This window comes from Corvus cornix, chromosome 12, assembly GCF_000738735.6.
Source record: "Corvus cornix cornix isolate S_Up_H32 chromosome 12, ASM73873v5, whole genome shotgun sequence".
In the NCBI taxonomy this organism is placed as follows: Eukaryota; Metazoa; Chordata; class Aves; order Passeriformes; family Corvidae; genus Corvus; species Corvus cornix.
The window spans coordinates 5,642,490-5,656,257 of record NC_046342.1 but is presented as its reverse complement, the minus strand read 5'-3'; the positions used below and the strand labels follow the sequence as shown (position 1 = coordinate 5,656,257).

Here is a 13,768-nt window from a genome sequence, read left to right as displayed (position 1 = left end):
TTGTTTCCTTTTTCCAGTTCAAACATGAATTTAGGAGAAGGACACATTGTATATCCCCCACCTCCGCCTGTCCAGAGCCATTTATTTCAAAGCAAGAAGGTTTTTGCTCTGAAGTGGAAGTTTAAAAGGAAATTATCAGGTACTTTCTAAACCAGTTTTGCATCTTTGTTACTGCTTTATCTGGAGTAATTTGAAATGCTGGGGGTGGAATGCCTTTTGATGGAATGCCAGCAGAAAAGTAAAGCCCATCTTTAACCCTTGGGCTCCTCTTGTCATAGCTTTGTACCTTAGGATCATGTTCTGTGGACTGTAAAACTTCCTTGCACTTCCCTGGCAGATGTGAGAGGAATTCAGGATGTGTGTCTTTGCCTGACAGTGGACACAGAGCTCTGAGGGTGTTTTTGCAGGGCTGGGGTGGTGTGAAGGGAGCTGGCAGAGCTGATGGGGTTCAGTGTGTGGGGCTGTGGCCATTCTCTCCCTGCTCTGTCTTTGCTGGTGCTTTGGGCTGTGTTTTCTTTTGGTGGGGGTTGCAGAGGAGCAAGAGGAGAGAGAGCTGCCCTTACTGAGGTGTTTCCAGGCTGAAAATTCAGCACTTATGCATTAGCCAAGTTTCCTGGGATGGGATGCTGGTGCAGGGCTATCCCTATCCACAAAAATGAGAGGCACTGTGAACAACCAGCCTCGTTGAGTCTCTTCCCTCCATGTTCATGCATCAGCCTGGAACATGGCTCAGTGATGCCTTTTTCTAAGCAAGTAGCTCCTGTTCTTTTCTTTCTTTTTTTCCTTTTTTCTTCTTTTGTCTTAGTTAAATGTATCGACATCAGTGCATGGAAACTACACCATGGGCTAATGCTGCTGCCAAGCAAGAGTTAAAGCATGGCCATTCCCCTTTTCCATTTCCTTACCAACAGCTTCAGACTTCAGCATCTATCAAAATAGATGCTGGAGCCAAAAGCTAACAAAGGTGGAAATGATCTCTGCAGGGCAGGCTGCTGTTTCCTGTGATCTGGTCTTAGGCCAAGCAGATACGGCTCCAGCTGCAGCCCCTGCTTGTGCTGGAGATGTTTGCAAAGAGCTGCCACTGTACCACTGGAGCAGCCCAGGGAACTGTCTGTGCAACACAAAAACAAAACAAAGCCAGGAAAGAGCAGATGTCCTACCTAGAAGCGTGGGCTTGGACTGAATATGCGTAAAAGGATGTTATGGTTGGGGGTTGTAAGGGTCACCTGTCCCTTGGGAACCAGCTTTAGCTTACAGAGGAGTATGGTGGGGAGACAAAAGTCTGGAGGAGCAAGAGTTTGGTGGAGCTACATCTGAGTTGCAGAAATGCAGGGAAAGGCGGCTACTTCTGATCCTTGAGGCATATGATGGGGGAATGCTGGCCCCTGGAATCCCATTTAAGGACAGTGGAAGCTACACCAAAAGCGTTGGGAAACAGGCTGTGAATGAAAAGGGTGTGTGATTCCATCGGGCACTTTGAGGCTTGTGAAGGGAGCTTACCTAAGTCAATTAGCAGTACTCATGTGCCCTGGTATGCAGGAACTAGCAGCACTGAGGCTTTTAAAGCCAAATCTGATACAGTTTTGAGCACTCCTGGAAATAGGAAGGTGTGCAGGTCTCCTTTGAAAGTGCTTCATGCTGGAATATTAACCCAGTTTTTACAGAGCTGCCAACACACGTAGCTCCACCAGTAGAGAAGGAGGAGAGGTTATACCAGTTATAAGAATGGTGTACAGACATCCAGCAAATTTTAAAGCAGGCTCATCTTGACTTATTTAAAGTTGATTAAGCAAAGGCTGGTGTTGAACCACAGTAAACCTCTCTCAAAGAAAGGAAGCAATACAAATTAATCCAGTAGGCAATTAGCTGGATCTAGAACACCCAGGTTGAGTCTTTGCCTGTCCAGGTTTCTATTAGGTTTCCTTTTGCATTTCAGACTTTCTCTCTATTATTTCCTCTGCACCTATGAAGTCATTTTAGATACCTGTTCTTTAGTGGTTTGGTTTTTTTCTGTGGACATTTAATGTAAGAATCATTAGCCCCCTACCCACTAAAGCTTGTGCTCAAATCCTTCTCCATGCTCACTCCTCACAGCTCTATACCATGGTGTGCTCTCTGCTCAAGACAGCTTGGGAAGCACTGGAGGTTAGAAATTCAAGCTCTGTACATACAGGTTTTTGCACTGAGAGAAGAGAAGCAGAGTCCAGAGCACATGAAGGACAGGTATAAGTCACCGGTGTCGTTGCATCTGAGAAGGGTTTGGTATTGACAGAAGTTTACTTATGGCTCTTGCCCTAATGCAGTTAAGATCTCCTGGAGTTTGAAAAGTGCTTTGAGATCTTAGGATGCATTGGTCTTTTTAGAAAGACAAAGCATTACTATATTCACCTTCTTTTTCAAACCTTTTATTATAATTGCTCTCTGCGAGCACCAAATTCACAGAAAAAAAATATATAAAGCATTAAAAAGTCATTGCTGTCTGTCTCCTTTCCCCCACAGATTGCTGAAGTTTCTCAATTTTGTACTCAGTTTCCATCACTGGGGAGACACATACATCAAGCCAATAGGATCCATAAATATTCTTAATCTCACTTTGCTGGCAATTTTTTCTTGCTTTAACACAAATGGGATCCCAATTCATATGAGGAGCCACACTTCTGCCTGGCTGCCTTGGCAGCAATGCCCCGCCCCCCCCCCCAAATGAGCCACACTTATTTCATGTTTACATGCTCCTTAGACTTTGAAACCCTTCAAGGGCACCCCAAAACACACCCTCAGTTTCTACCAGTTTGCAGGCACTGGAGGAAATACTGGAGGCTGTTCAGAACAACAGCCTCAAGGCAGAGATTGGGGTGTATTGGAGACTCATCTGGCAGCACCAAAAAATGGAAACACTGTGATTTAGGAGGGTTTCTCAAGCACAGTGGGCGTGGGCTGGTGGGCTGGCAGCGTTGTGACGGCTGAAGCAAGTGGGATCAGCCAGAACTGAGCTGCAGCTCCCGGTTCAGAGCAGGGCTGTTGCCTCACTGCGCTATCCAAAGGTGTGCTCCGTGCGTGGCGGAACATGTCACCCTCATTAAGCTTCCCAACGTCACGCAGATCTGGAGCTGCTGATTTGCTTCTGGGACCACTGCCATGCCTCGGGGTGCCTGACGGGAGGATTATTTTTGTTCTTTGCAGAAGACACAGTTTTCCAAATGGATCATAAAAAGAAAAATGTGCTCGTAGGTGTGGAAAGAGCAAACGCTTTTGCATTTGACTGCACTGTGCTTTTTCTGGTTTCTCTGCTCCTTGGAAGCAAACGGGGGCTGTCACCAGGATTTTAAATTCTGTGTCCTTGTGGACTGGCTCTGTCCACATAACTGCAGTGAGGACTGTGATTTTGAGGGGAAGGCAGTCGAAGCAGTGTATGGTGACCCACAAAACAGAACTTCTTAGACACCCTCTGCTCCCTCAGCCAAGTTTTGCCTTTTACATTTTCCTGGGTCGTTTTGGTTCGGAAGCATTCATGCTCTCACACACCCCAGGGGGTGTCTAGAACTCCATTAGGGCAGCAGCTGCTCCTGATTTGAAGCTCATTTCATCTGTTCTCAGGGAGATGCTGGTGACCCATTCTGCAACATTCTGGGGCAGCCTGATGTGCCATGTCCTGCCCATGGCTCTCCCATTACCTGCTCTTTCTCTGCTCTGTGTTACCAGAGACCCTCCTGGACCCATCCGTGCCTGTCCTGGAGGTTGCCTCTGGTGCATGTTTTTTTTCCACGCCTCTGGCTTTTAGCTTGGGTTTCTCCAGGTCCTTCCCATGAAGTCCTTGGCAGCTCCTTATACACTGATTTTGGAGGATTGTGGCCCTGGTTTTCTGCACTGTAATATTTGGATCCTTTGGAGATTTGTTTGTTAGTTGCTCCCTATGGCTGGCCTGCTCTCCTATACCAGCACGCTTCTCCTCAGCCACCAAATGTGTTGGTGTGTCATGAAATCCTTCCCCTGACTCATCCTTCTGATCCTTTTAAACTGCCCACTCCAAAAGCACATTGTAGGCTGGGATGAGGAGCTCACCCGGGCATGAACTGTGCTGGTGCCTTTATCCAAGCCTCCCCAAAGCTTCTGGAAAGGAGATAGTGGAGACTGGGACATGAGTTTGTGTCTTGTCTGGATGCTGAATCAAAGAGGCCTTTACCTTCACATGCTGGAAGGCAGGTTTGGCTGCGAGAGTGTCTGGGCAGACACTATTCTCTGCTGCTGGTGTTCTGGATAGGATGATATCTCCTCTTTAGTTCAATGCTTTCAAAAAGCTCCTTTTTGTGAGGTCAACAAAAACAATTTTACGTGTGCATTTTTAAGACAGTAGAGAAGAAGGAACCAGTGGGGCTGCAAGTGGGGATGTCCCTCCCATCACAAGCTGGGTCCTCACCAGGTACCGTGGAGGCTGAACTTGCACACAGTGAATGGCCAGAAGGAAATCAATGATATCCACAGCCTCTGCCACTGGATATGCAGAGTTATCAAAACTTTCCTGCTGTTAAAACCCCATGGAAATGGAAACAGCAGCTTCAGACAATTTTTTCACTCCATCATTTCATTTACCAACCATCTGAGCCCTGGTTGCAGGGTCTGTCTCTGGAGTAACCTTCCTGGGTGGGTGGATATTGTCTCTTTTCCTTGTAAATTCTTCATGGCATTGTTGATCTCCTGACTTAAATTTTTGGTGCAGTTAAGGAAAGCAGTGTCATCAAACTGTCTGCGCAGGAAAGTGATGATCAGTGACAGCCTGAATGTGTCACATCAGCAACTTCCTACGAGGCACTCGCTACCTCCACAGAAGTTATTTGCAGATAGTTTTAGTTACTCTTTGACTTGCCCGAAGGGGAAAGAGTTGCTCAAAAATTGAAGAGGTCGGTGGGGCCTGCAGAGATTGCCTCTTATTTCTGGATGGTCTTGGGAGGTTGTGCTTTCCCAGCCTGTAAAAAGGAGGATATTCCTACCTGAAGGAAGTGGGAGGTATGTTGAGATGTGCAGCAGGGGTGTGGCAGAGAGAAAGGTCAACAGGCCTGGTGCTCTGCAGTGAACCCAAACCATATGGGGCAGGGATTGAACAGAGCTGCCACTCCTGGAGAGGGCAGGACACAGCTGAGGTTCTCCTTGCTCCAAAGTGAGGTCAAAGGGGAATTCCAGCAGGCAGCCATCACTGGGAAATAACACAGTGCCTGCAGAGGGGCCTGAGTGCTGCTGCTGTGCACAGAGCATCACTGACACCCTGCAAGTTCAGTTTCCAAAGTGGGCACTGACACTTGTCTCTTCCTCTTGGGGCTGGTCTGGGAGCAGGACTCTCCCAAGCCTGGTGTCAAGAGGGTGGCAGTGGTTGCACATGGGCTTGTGTCAGGTGGGAGACATAAGTGGCAAAGGAGCATTGCAGAGAAACGTTATTACTGGTAGCTGTGTTTGTGTGTCTGTTTATTTTATTTAGCCTCCAGACAACGTATGTGACTTCTTTTTTTTTTCATTTTAAATACTATTTGAGCCCAGCTTCAAAGTGACCTCCTGAGGTAATAGTTCAGATAATTCCTGGCAGAGAACAGCTTTTGAGTAAAAGCTGGAGCCCCATAATGAGGCCGTGAAACACAAAGCCATCACTCCATTTTCCCCAGGTACCTGTGTGCCTGGAATACATCCTCCTTATCCTCCTTTGTTTGAACTCTAGAATGGGCGACAGAGTTATTAATTAAAACTGTGGCATGCACAAGGTTTGGAAAGGGAACAAGAAATGCAAAAGCAGTGATTTCCTCCTCCTCCTCCTCTCCCTCCCCTGCAACTTATTCTATTCTTGGATTTCCATGTGATATCTTGTCCTGCAAATAAAAAACCCCAACCCACCTCCCCCATCCAGACTTATTTTGAGGAGATGCTTGGGAACACCTTTTGCTTTGAACTGAATCCTTGCTTTATTTCCTGGGTATGAAGGCAGCAGCAGGGACCTGCCCACCTGTTCCTTGGATCAGGGCTATTGGCACTTTGCAAACACAAAAAGACATGTAGGCTGTAAATCCCTGCTCTGGGGATATGATAAAGTTCCCAGAAACACCCTTTTCTTTGGGTTCACAGCCCTTTTTGAGTCAGTGGTGGCCACTTATGTTGCCTCCATCTAGGTCAGGCTCCTGAAGTGGAAAGATGTGAAGCAAATTATCGGCCAAATCAAGGATCCAGTGCTGTCATCTCCTCTAGCCAACAGCTCAGGGCCCATTATCCAGCCTGTTATCCTCCAGTGCTCTGCATCCCACAGAAAACCTTCTTTGTATCATCTCTGTAACCTTCTTGTTGATGCTCCCCATTGCTAAAGAAAACTGCTCTCCTTTACTGGCCTGGGTGCTGCAAGGAAAAGTTCATTGTCTGGGGGGATGTCATTTTAAAAAATTAATGCATTAAAAATGTTTCCTTCCTCTACAATAATGATAATCTTAATTTTTGAGCTTCCTGCAGTGGAACATTTTCTTAATTGAATTCCTAGTACATTGAACATCTCTAAAAAGCATGAATGGCAATTTCATCTTGCTGGCTGCATTCTCCTAAGGGACACTCTTTGGGGACCGTTTATGACACAAAGACCTTTTTTTCCCTCTCAGGCCAAGGTTTTAACTGCAGCCTTTGCTCACCAGCCAGCATCAGGCCTTGTTCTCAGTGTGGTGGGTCCTTTGTTGGAGGTGAGCTCCTGTGTCTGTCCCAGGGTACAGGTGCAGCTCTGCAAGAGCTACATCACCACTGGGCTGCCTCCCCAGCAGGTTCAGCAACCTTCTCCTGCTTATACGAGCACAAACCCTGCCAAGGCTTGCTTGCACCAGACAATTTTTGCACCATTCCCTTGCCCCGTGTGTCCTGACGCTGGCAGGACTCCTGATGGGGGGCCCGCTCCACCACGCTCTCCATCCCAAAGTGCCTCCAGAGACATCTCTGGTTCTTTGTAGGTGCTTAGGAGCTTTGCAGGGGTAGTAAAAGTGTCTTTGGTGGTGGTACGGTTGCCTTATCTCATTGGAAACAAGAGGAATGGGAAGAGAGGCAAAAGCAAAGGGAGGATGGGAATGTGCAGAGCTCCCCAAGAGATCGTGCGCCGTGCTGGGTCATCTCCTATGGCAGAGGTCTTTCCCAGGATTACCTTGTAATTGTACTTTGTGCCTCTCATTTTGTGACTTGCCAGGCAAGACTATGGATGAAGCATTTTCATTTGAAAAGTTATTCCTTAGAACTGGCAAAAAGATGACAAATTTGGGGGGGAGGGAGAACCAGAAAGAGTACTGGGAAATAATCTCTTCACAGGAGGTCTGAATTCCTTCCTCTGCTCTGAAGGTCAGTGTCTATCCCAAGCCCAGCTGCACCACAGCTCCAGCAGAACATCTCTCCTTTGGCATCCAGCTTCATTATGGTTCCTGTTATCTCTTGCCTCCCAGGACAACTGTACTGCCCTGGGCTGCTCACGAGGGAATGGAGCCCCACAAGCAAACCTCTTGAGGCAGGGGAGAGTCCTGGTGAAAAGATGTTAGTGTGCAATGAGAAGATACCTATCTCAAAATCACTCTGCAGTCTTCCCCTGTGATCCATTTTAAGTGTGGCAGAGGCAGGTCAGTCCTGCTGGTTAACAGAGAACAGTTTTTTACTCCTAAAAAAATGATTGAGTGCAGCTGTTTAGAAAGAAACCACTGATTATCTACATTTCACACCAGCTCTATGAGCCTAAGTGTGTGCAAGGACACCTTGAACTCCCAGGGCTCAATATACCTGCCATTAGAAGAAGTTGTACCAGGGACTGACTTGACCATTTCACTCCTCAGTGGTGATTTTGCAGAAAACGCACTGTACTGAAGATCTTTTCCATTTGGATTAGCACAGGAATGCTCTTCCAAAACACTGAGCACACATGGTATTTTTAACTTAAAATGGCTGCTCAAAATACAAGGAAGAGTGTAGCTAATTAAGCCCCTGATCACTTAAAATTAGAGCATGTGGCTCAGGGAACACAGCCCAAATCAGTGAGAGCACAGCACTCTGCTAAAGGCATCTCTAAAAACAGGTGCTATGGAGTGGAAGAAAGGTCTGGAGACTTTTCAGCTCCCATCTACAGAACAAAACTGTGCCCTTTTTTGGTAATTTTAATATTTTTCTAGTGATTTTGATTTGCTATGGAGAAGAAATAAGAGATAACAAACACCAAATCGTCTACAGCTTCAGTGTTATATTTTCCAGCTGCCCCCCTTTTCTCTGGTCACCTGTATGGAGTGCAAGACACATTCTACTCAGTGCCAGAGCAGACCAAAAGCTCTCAGCATGTTTTATGTATGTTCAGTTAGGAACTTAAATTTAAAAATGTACAGAGAGGTGGTGACTGCAGCTCTGCCATGTCCTTCTGACAGTGGCCTGTAAGAAAAGCTAAGTAACCTGTTATGGGTGTCAGAGGAATAAATCTCTTATCTCAAAGAGATAAGAGATCCATAAAGGATTGATGATTCAAGCCCTGCTCTCAGACAGGTTATTTTTTCTACAAAATGTAAATGTTTTATCAGCATCAGAACATCCCATGGACTTACTGAGCCTATAAGAAGCCCCAGGTTATCAGCCACAGCTTCTCACATTAAAGGGAAAGCCGAAAAAGAGTCTTCTCAGTGTCACAGGCTGGGGTCCTACAATTAAAAGAAGGAAAAAAAAAGAAAGGAAAACACATTTAAAAAAACGTCTACAGCTGAGAATTTTCAGAGAGTGACCAAACCCCTTGCAACCAGAGAAAGAGACTGACATGACTCTTAACTCCAGTTCTCTGGCTCAGACCCTAAACAGTTGAGGTCAAATTATTAATAGAGAAGGTGAGTGACAGATTCCAGATTCTCAAGTCAGGCTGCCTCCTGACATTTTCTGTCTGCAAAAATAAGTAGCCTTTCTCTACCTCTAACAAAAATCTCTTCCCTGGCTCTCCTTGACAGTTTCCTCTCCTGTCTCCACCTCCAGAGATGTCTGAACAGTATAATTTCCTTTTATTTTTAGCCATCTTTCATAATTGAAAGTATCTCTGTGTCAAATAGAAAACATTCCCATGAATTCCTCAGAAGGCACTTAGAGCAAGCAATTGATGAGAATGAAATATTTAATGGGGCTTTATACCCGTGAATTTGGTGACACCAGTGTATCTCAGCAGCAAAATTTTCATGATATCAGGACAGATGGGCACGAGGCTTTCATCTCCTCGGCTTCAATGGTGCTTCTCTTTTGGGGTCAGCCCTGGATCCAGCCTGAGGGGTGTGTGAGTCAGTGGCGGGCAAGCTTTGGGGAGCAGTGGCTGCTCCTGACCCCAGAGCTTCCAGTTCCTCCTACTGAGGACCCAAAACTGCTGCCTGGGGCAAAGCTGATGTTTCTTACTTGTCAGAGCACACAGGGTGACTGCAACACTCTCCAGAGATCCAGCCACATCCACAGGCAGTTATTCATCTCATCTCAGAACCATTTGGAATCAGATCCAGAGCCCAACCAGCCCCCTTTCTTCTCTTGCAAAGTAGCCAGAGCAGATGCCTCTGGAAAAAGATGACACAGGAGCTCCTTCAGGTCTCCTGCATACATGCTGCCCACACAAGTTTGCACCCAGGATCTTTCTGAGGCATCATTTTTGCCTTTGTATTTAATAGTCTTTGAAGGAATTTCATCCCTGGATTAGCTCACCTCTTCTCAGGCCTGTTCTGTGCTGCCATTTTGATGCTCAGGGGCACAGACACTGCTCCTGCTCATCCTTAGCAGCTCAGCTGGATTTTGCCTTGACCTGAAGAGATGCAGCAAGAGCAATTCAAAGAAAGTGGAAGAGCAGAAACAGCGCCTCCACGGCCCACAGTGAGGCAGGAGTTGATTCAGTTTAATGTAGCTACTAAAACTGACCCTGAGGATCCAAGGTTTTAATTGCACCCACTCTACGAATCAAGCTCTCTCTAATCAAACTCTCTTGTTGTGACTCACCCCTAGCCCAAAGCCAACTGCTGTGGAAATAGAGAGACAAACTTCAGTTCTTTCTGCCCTTTCTCCCTCCCTAACCAGCCAATAACATCTCCTTCCTATGTGCCCCTTTCTAGGCTGCCTCCCCTCACCCCCCCTGTGTCACCGCTCTGTCCCCTGCCACCTCCCAGGTGGCTCATGCATTTCCCAGCATCCTGGGGGGAAAGGGTGCAAAGAACCCTGTTTTGTCCTTAAAATTAAGGAGGTCCCTAAGTGGGTATCAGCCTTGGTGGGGGGTGTCTCCTGTGCTGCTTGTGTCAGCCCCTCGTGGTTGTCGGCTGCTAAAGCTGTCAAGGAGCGTTTTCAGCACACTGCATCCGTTTGGGAACCATAACACCACTGGAATTTATGAATCATAATGAATCACGTTGCCAGGGACAGGGAGGATTATCCGTGTGTGATCTAATAACTCCCTGGCGTTTAATCACCTGTGGTAGGTTCTGAGCACGTTGCATGACAAGTAACAGAACTGACCTTTTAAGGTGAAACCACAAGAAGGTGTTTCTCTCACAGGTCTTTCCTCACCTGGCTTGTTTAGAGCATCCCTGTGAGCAGCAGGATGTCCTGGCCCAGCGGGAGCAGGAGGGATTGTTTTCCCTTAAGTGTTGTCACACCTCAGAGGAATTTCCCACTGGGATTTCTATAGAGGTTTCAACATCAAGGGAAGGAACTGAGTCTGAATTTTGCATGAGGCTGATTTTGCAAGGTGTCCATAGACACCCAGAAGCCAACGTGGTCTCCCAAGAATCCTGGAAAGGTTCTGCCATCTCAGAGGAGACATCACTGGGCCTGACCCGTGACTGTACCTACAGTGTGTGTGCAGGTGAGTTGTGTGGGGTCAGAGCTGCCAAACTCCTGCCATTTGTGCATCCTTCATTCACTCCTACCCCCAAGCCAAGGGAAACACTTTTCTACTCTGAAGAGCTGCCTCTGCCAAGAAAATATGAATACTGAAGATAACGAAGATGCCCCTTGCCTGGCCGTGGCAGTCCCTTCCTGATGCCCCCCCAGCAGCACAGCAGCTGAGGTGGGTGCCACCAGCACAACATTCTCAACAGCCTCTTGTGCTAAGCTTAGCTTACCCAACACAGATACATCTGCTGTGTGAGCACAATTGCATTTAATCGCTGAGATAAATTTTAAAGTAATTGCCTGGGTAACATTCACCCTTCCAGGGCTGTTTGTGGATGAGCAGGGCTTTTCTGGGTAACCCCACGCTCTGCCCAGGCACTGGCAGCAACTTTCCTAGACAGCCAAAGCACAGCTCCTGCTCTCGAACGCTTTCCCCATGGCCCTTGGAGTGGTTTCAAGTGAAGAGCAAAACGGCGACATTTTAAACGTTGCCTCCCACACAGTGTCTCTCTTCAGCCTCCGTCGCCACTTGCTGTGGGTTCAGAAGTCTCTGGTGGATCAGTCCACCCCCGGAAAACTGTGGGTTTGCCAAAATAGAAGCATTTTTGCAGAAGGCAGTCATTTGGATGAATGTTTTGCCAGCACACATCTCAGGGACTTGCAATTTGTTTCGGCATTTTGTGTTTTTATTTTATTTTGGATTTAGTTGTCTTGTAGGCAATACTACCAAAACAAAATATTTTAATGTTTGTAAATAATTTTGGTGGGAAGGGTGGGGGGAAAACCGTGATTTTCAAATACATTTTGAAATGCCAAGATTCCCTACCCAGCAGTAGTCTCATTTTGCTCTCAGCTCGTGGTATCAGCTCTGGTTACATAGAAGTTAATGCCACTGGGAAAGGACCTTAATGTCTTTCCCACTAATATGCTTTACTTTCAGGATGGTGAATTATTTAAAATGCTTTCTATGGCTTTAGTCTGCCCCAAGTCACAATCTCATATTTCGTTAATGTCAGTCTCATAATCGATTATTCCTTTTCTGGTAGCAGATGGCATCTCCTGTCAAGGACCAAGGTGCAGTTGATACCTTCCTGGGTGGTGATGGAGAACAGGGCAGATGGAGTCTGCTGTGATGCACCAGCTCAGCCAAAGCTGGGGATGTCCATGACCTTCACAGCCCAGGGCGAGTAGGAGGAGAGCAAAGCCAACAGCTGAGCAGAGAATTACAGCGGCCAAGTGAAGCTGACACTGGGGTTGGTGGACCCTAGAGAGAAAGCATGGGACAAAACAGGAAAAAAGCCCTTTCAAGACAATGGGAGGCATTTGAATTTGAAATGCCTTGGTAAATGCTGCTTTCTGGCACCTGGGAAAACTGCTCAGTAGTCATAGCAGGAAAAAAGAGTGAGGAATAATGTGTCCAGTGGAAATTCCTGCAGATCTTGGCTCAGCAGAGCATAATTGGAGACTGGAGCCTGCTTGGGACACTGGAGCTGCCACCTCCACCCTTGCAAGAAGTGGGATCTTGGATGACCGCAAGTGGTGAGCTTGGGTGTCATTAAAATGCAACTCCTGCAGCAGCTCAGACCCCGGAGTTCCCTGCTGAGCAGTTTCATCACGCTGCTAACTTAGAGGGAAGGTGCCACCTACTAAGTCACCCAAGCCACTTCCTGCAGCACCTGTTTTTAGCTCACATCTCCTATCCCAATAGTGGCCAGACCCACGTGGAAAGTGCTGGACCTGCAGCACCTGTTGCCGTTGGGCTGGATTCAGGAGGAGTAACACACAGAGGGAGTAATGCCTGTGCCCTGGCCATGGGCAGAACCAGAGCATGGCCCTGTTCCACAGTGGAATGCACTTCTCCAGCACTTGGCCAAGCCTAATGGATGACCACTGCTCCTGGATATGGACTGGAAGACAGGCAGAGACATCTTGTGGGCTGGCTGGAGCCTTCAGCGGGGAGGAGGACTATGACCCTCCCAGCTGCCTGCTCGCTCCTCAGCTTTCTCTTTCTCAAGGGCTTCAGGAAGCTGCAGAGATTCTGAGATTTTTCTTTTCCCCTTTCTTGAAAGTGTGGCTAAAAATAAAGGGAGTGTTGAAACCAAGCCCAGCCCAGAAAGCAGAGTGTGTAGGTGTGATGCAAACCAACACCTGGGGCTGTGAAGCATCCTGGGGGAGCTGGCACCCATCTGGCAGAAATGTTCTCTCTTTCTACTCGCTCCTTCTTTGGCACCTTGTCAAAGAGCACACGAGATGCTGAACCTTAAGTAATCTTGTTTGAAAATGACCTAAGCATGTTGTTGTGGTTATGAGGAGAAGAGAACAACGAGAGGACAACAGTTTTCATTTGCAAAACTATCTGGGACCCCTGAGATACTGCTGTTCTCTCTGGTTTTATTTCCTGGCTGAAGGTTTCTAGAGGTGGATGGTAGAAAACGGTGATGGCAGATACTACTTTGAGGTGGTGGACCAGGATCCTTCTGAGGTTTGGCCCCTGGCAGGTACAAATAGAGCAGCAGACAACATGCAGTGCATGGCAGTGAGTTCTTGGACAGAGTCCAATGGAAAGGAGCTCCTTCAAGTGTCATAAAACCATGGAGCTTCAGCTTAGAACCTGTAAGGAAGGCTGCTGTGTCTCCTTAATTACAGGTTTTCCATGGCTGCACAAGGGGGACATGCCAGCCCCACCAGTGCCCCCTCACTCACATCCTCCCAGCAAGCATGTGGTCAGGTCTTGGGGGTGTGATGGGGAGAGGTCTCCCCTGAAAATGGGGCATTCATAGGGCCTTTGTACAGCGAATCAAGTAATGAAACAGTGTGTGACTGTACCATAGACCCCCAGAAGAGCCATGTCTGCACCCTGCCAGAGCAGAGGGGATTGGGGCAGGGCGGGCATTAATGT

General features: G+C 47.3%; 1 long non-coding RNA gene across 1 annotated transcript in view; it reads left to right on the top strand.

Annotated features, from left to right (window-relative positions):
* Window positions 1-22: 22 nt before the first annotated feature.
* The window catches only part of LOC120410659, a 52,708-nt gene continuing 38,962 nt past the window's right edge, over window positions 23-13,768 (top strand). The window contains exons 1-3 of the long non-coding RNA XR_005602964.1: window positions 23-139; window positions 10,531-10,840; window positions 11,919-13,367. This is a non-coding gene — a long non-coding RNA (uncharacterized LOC120410659). The remainder of the gene's footprint in view (window positions 140-10,530; window positions 10,841-11,918; window positions 13,368-13,768) is intronic.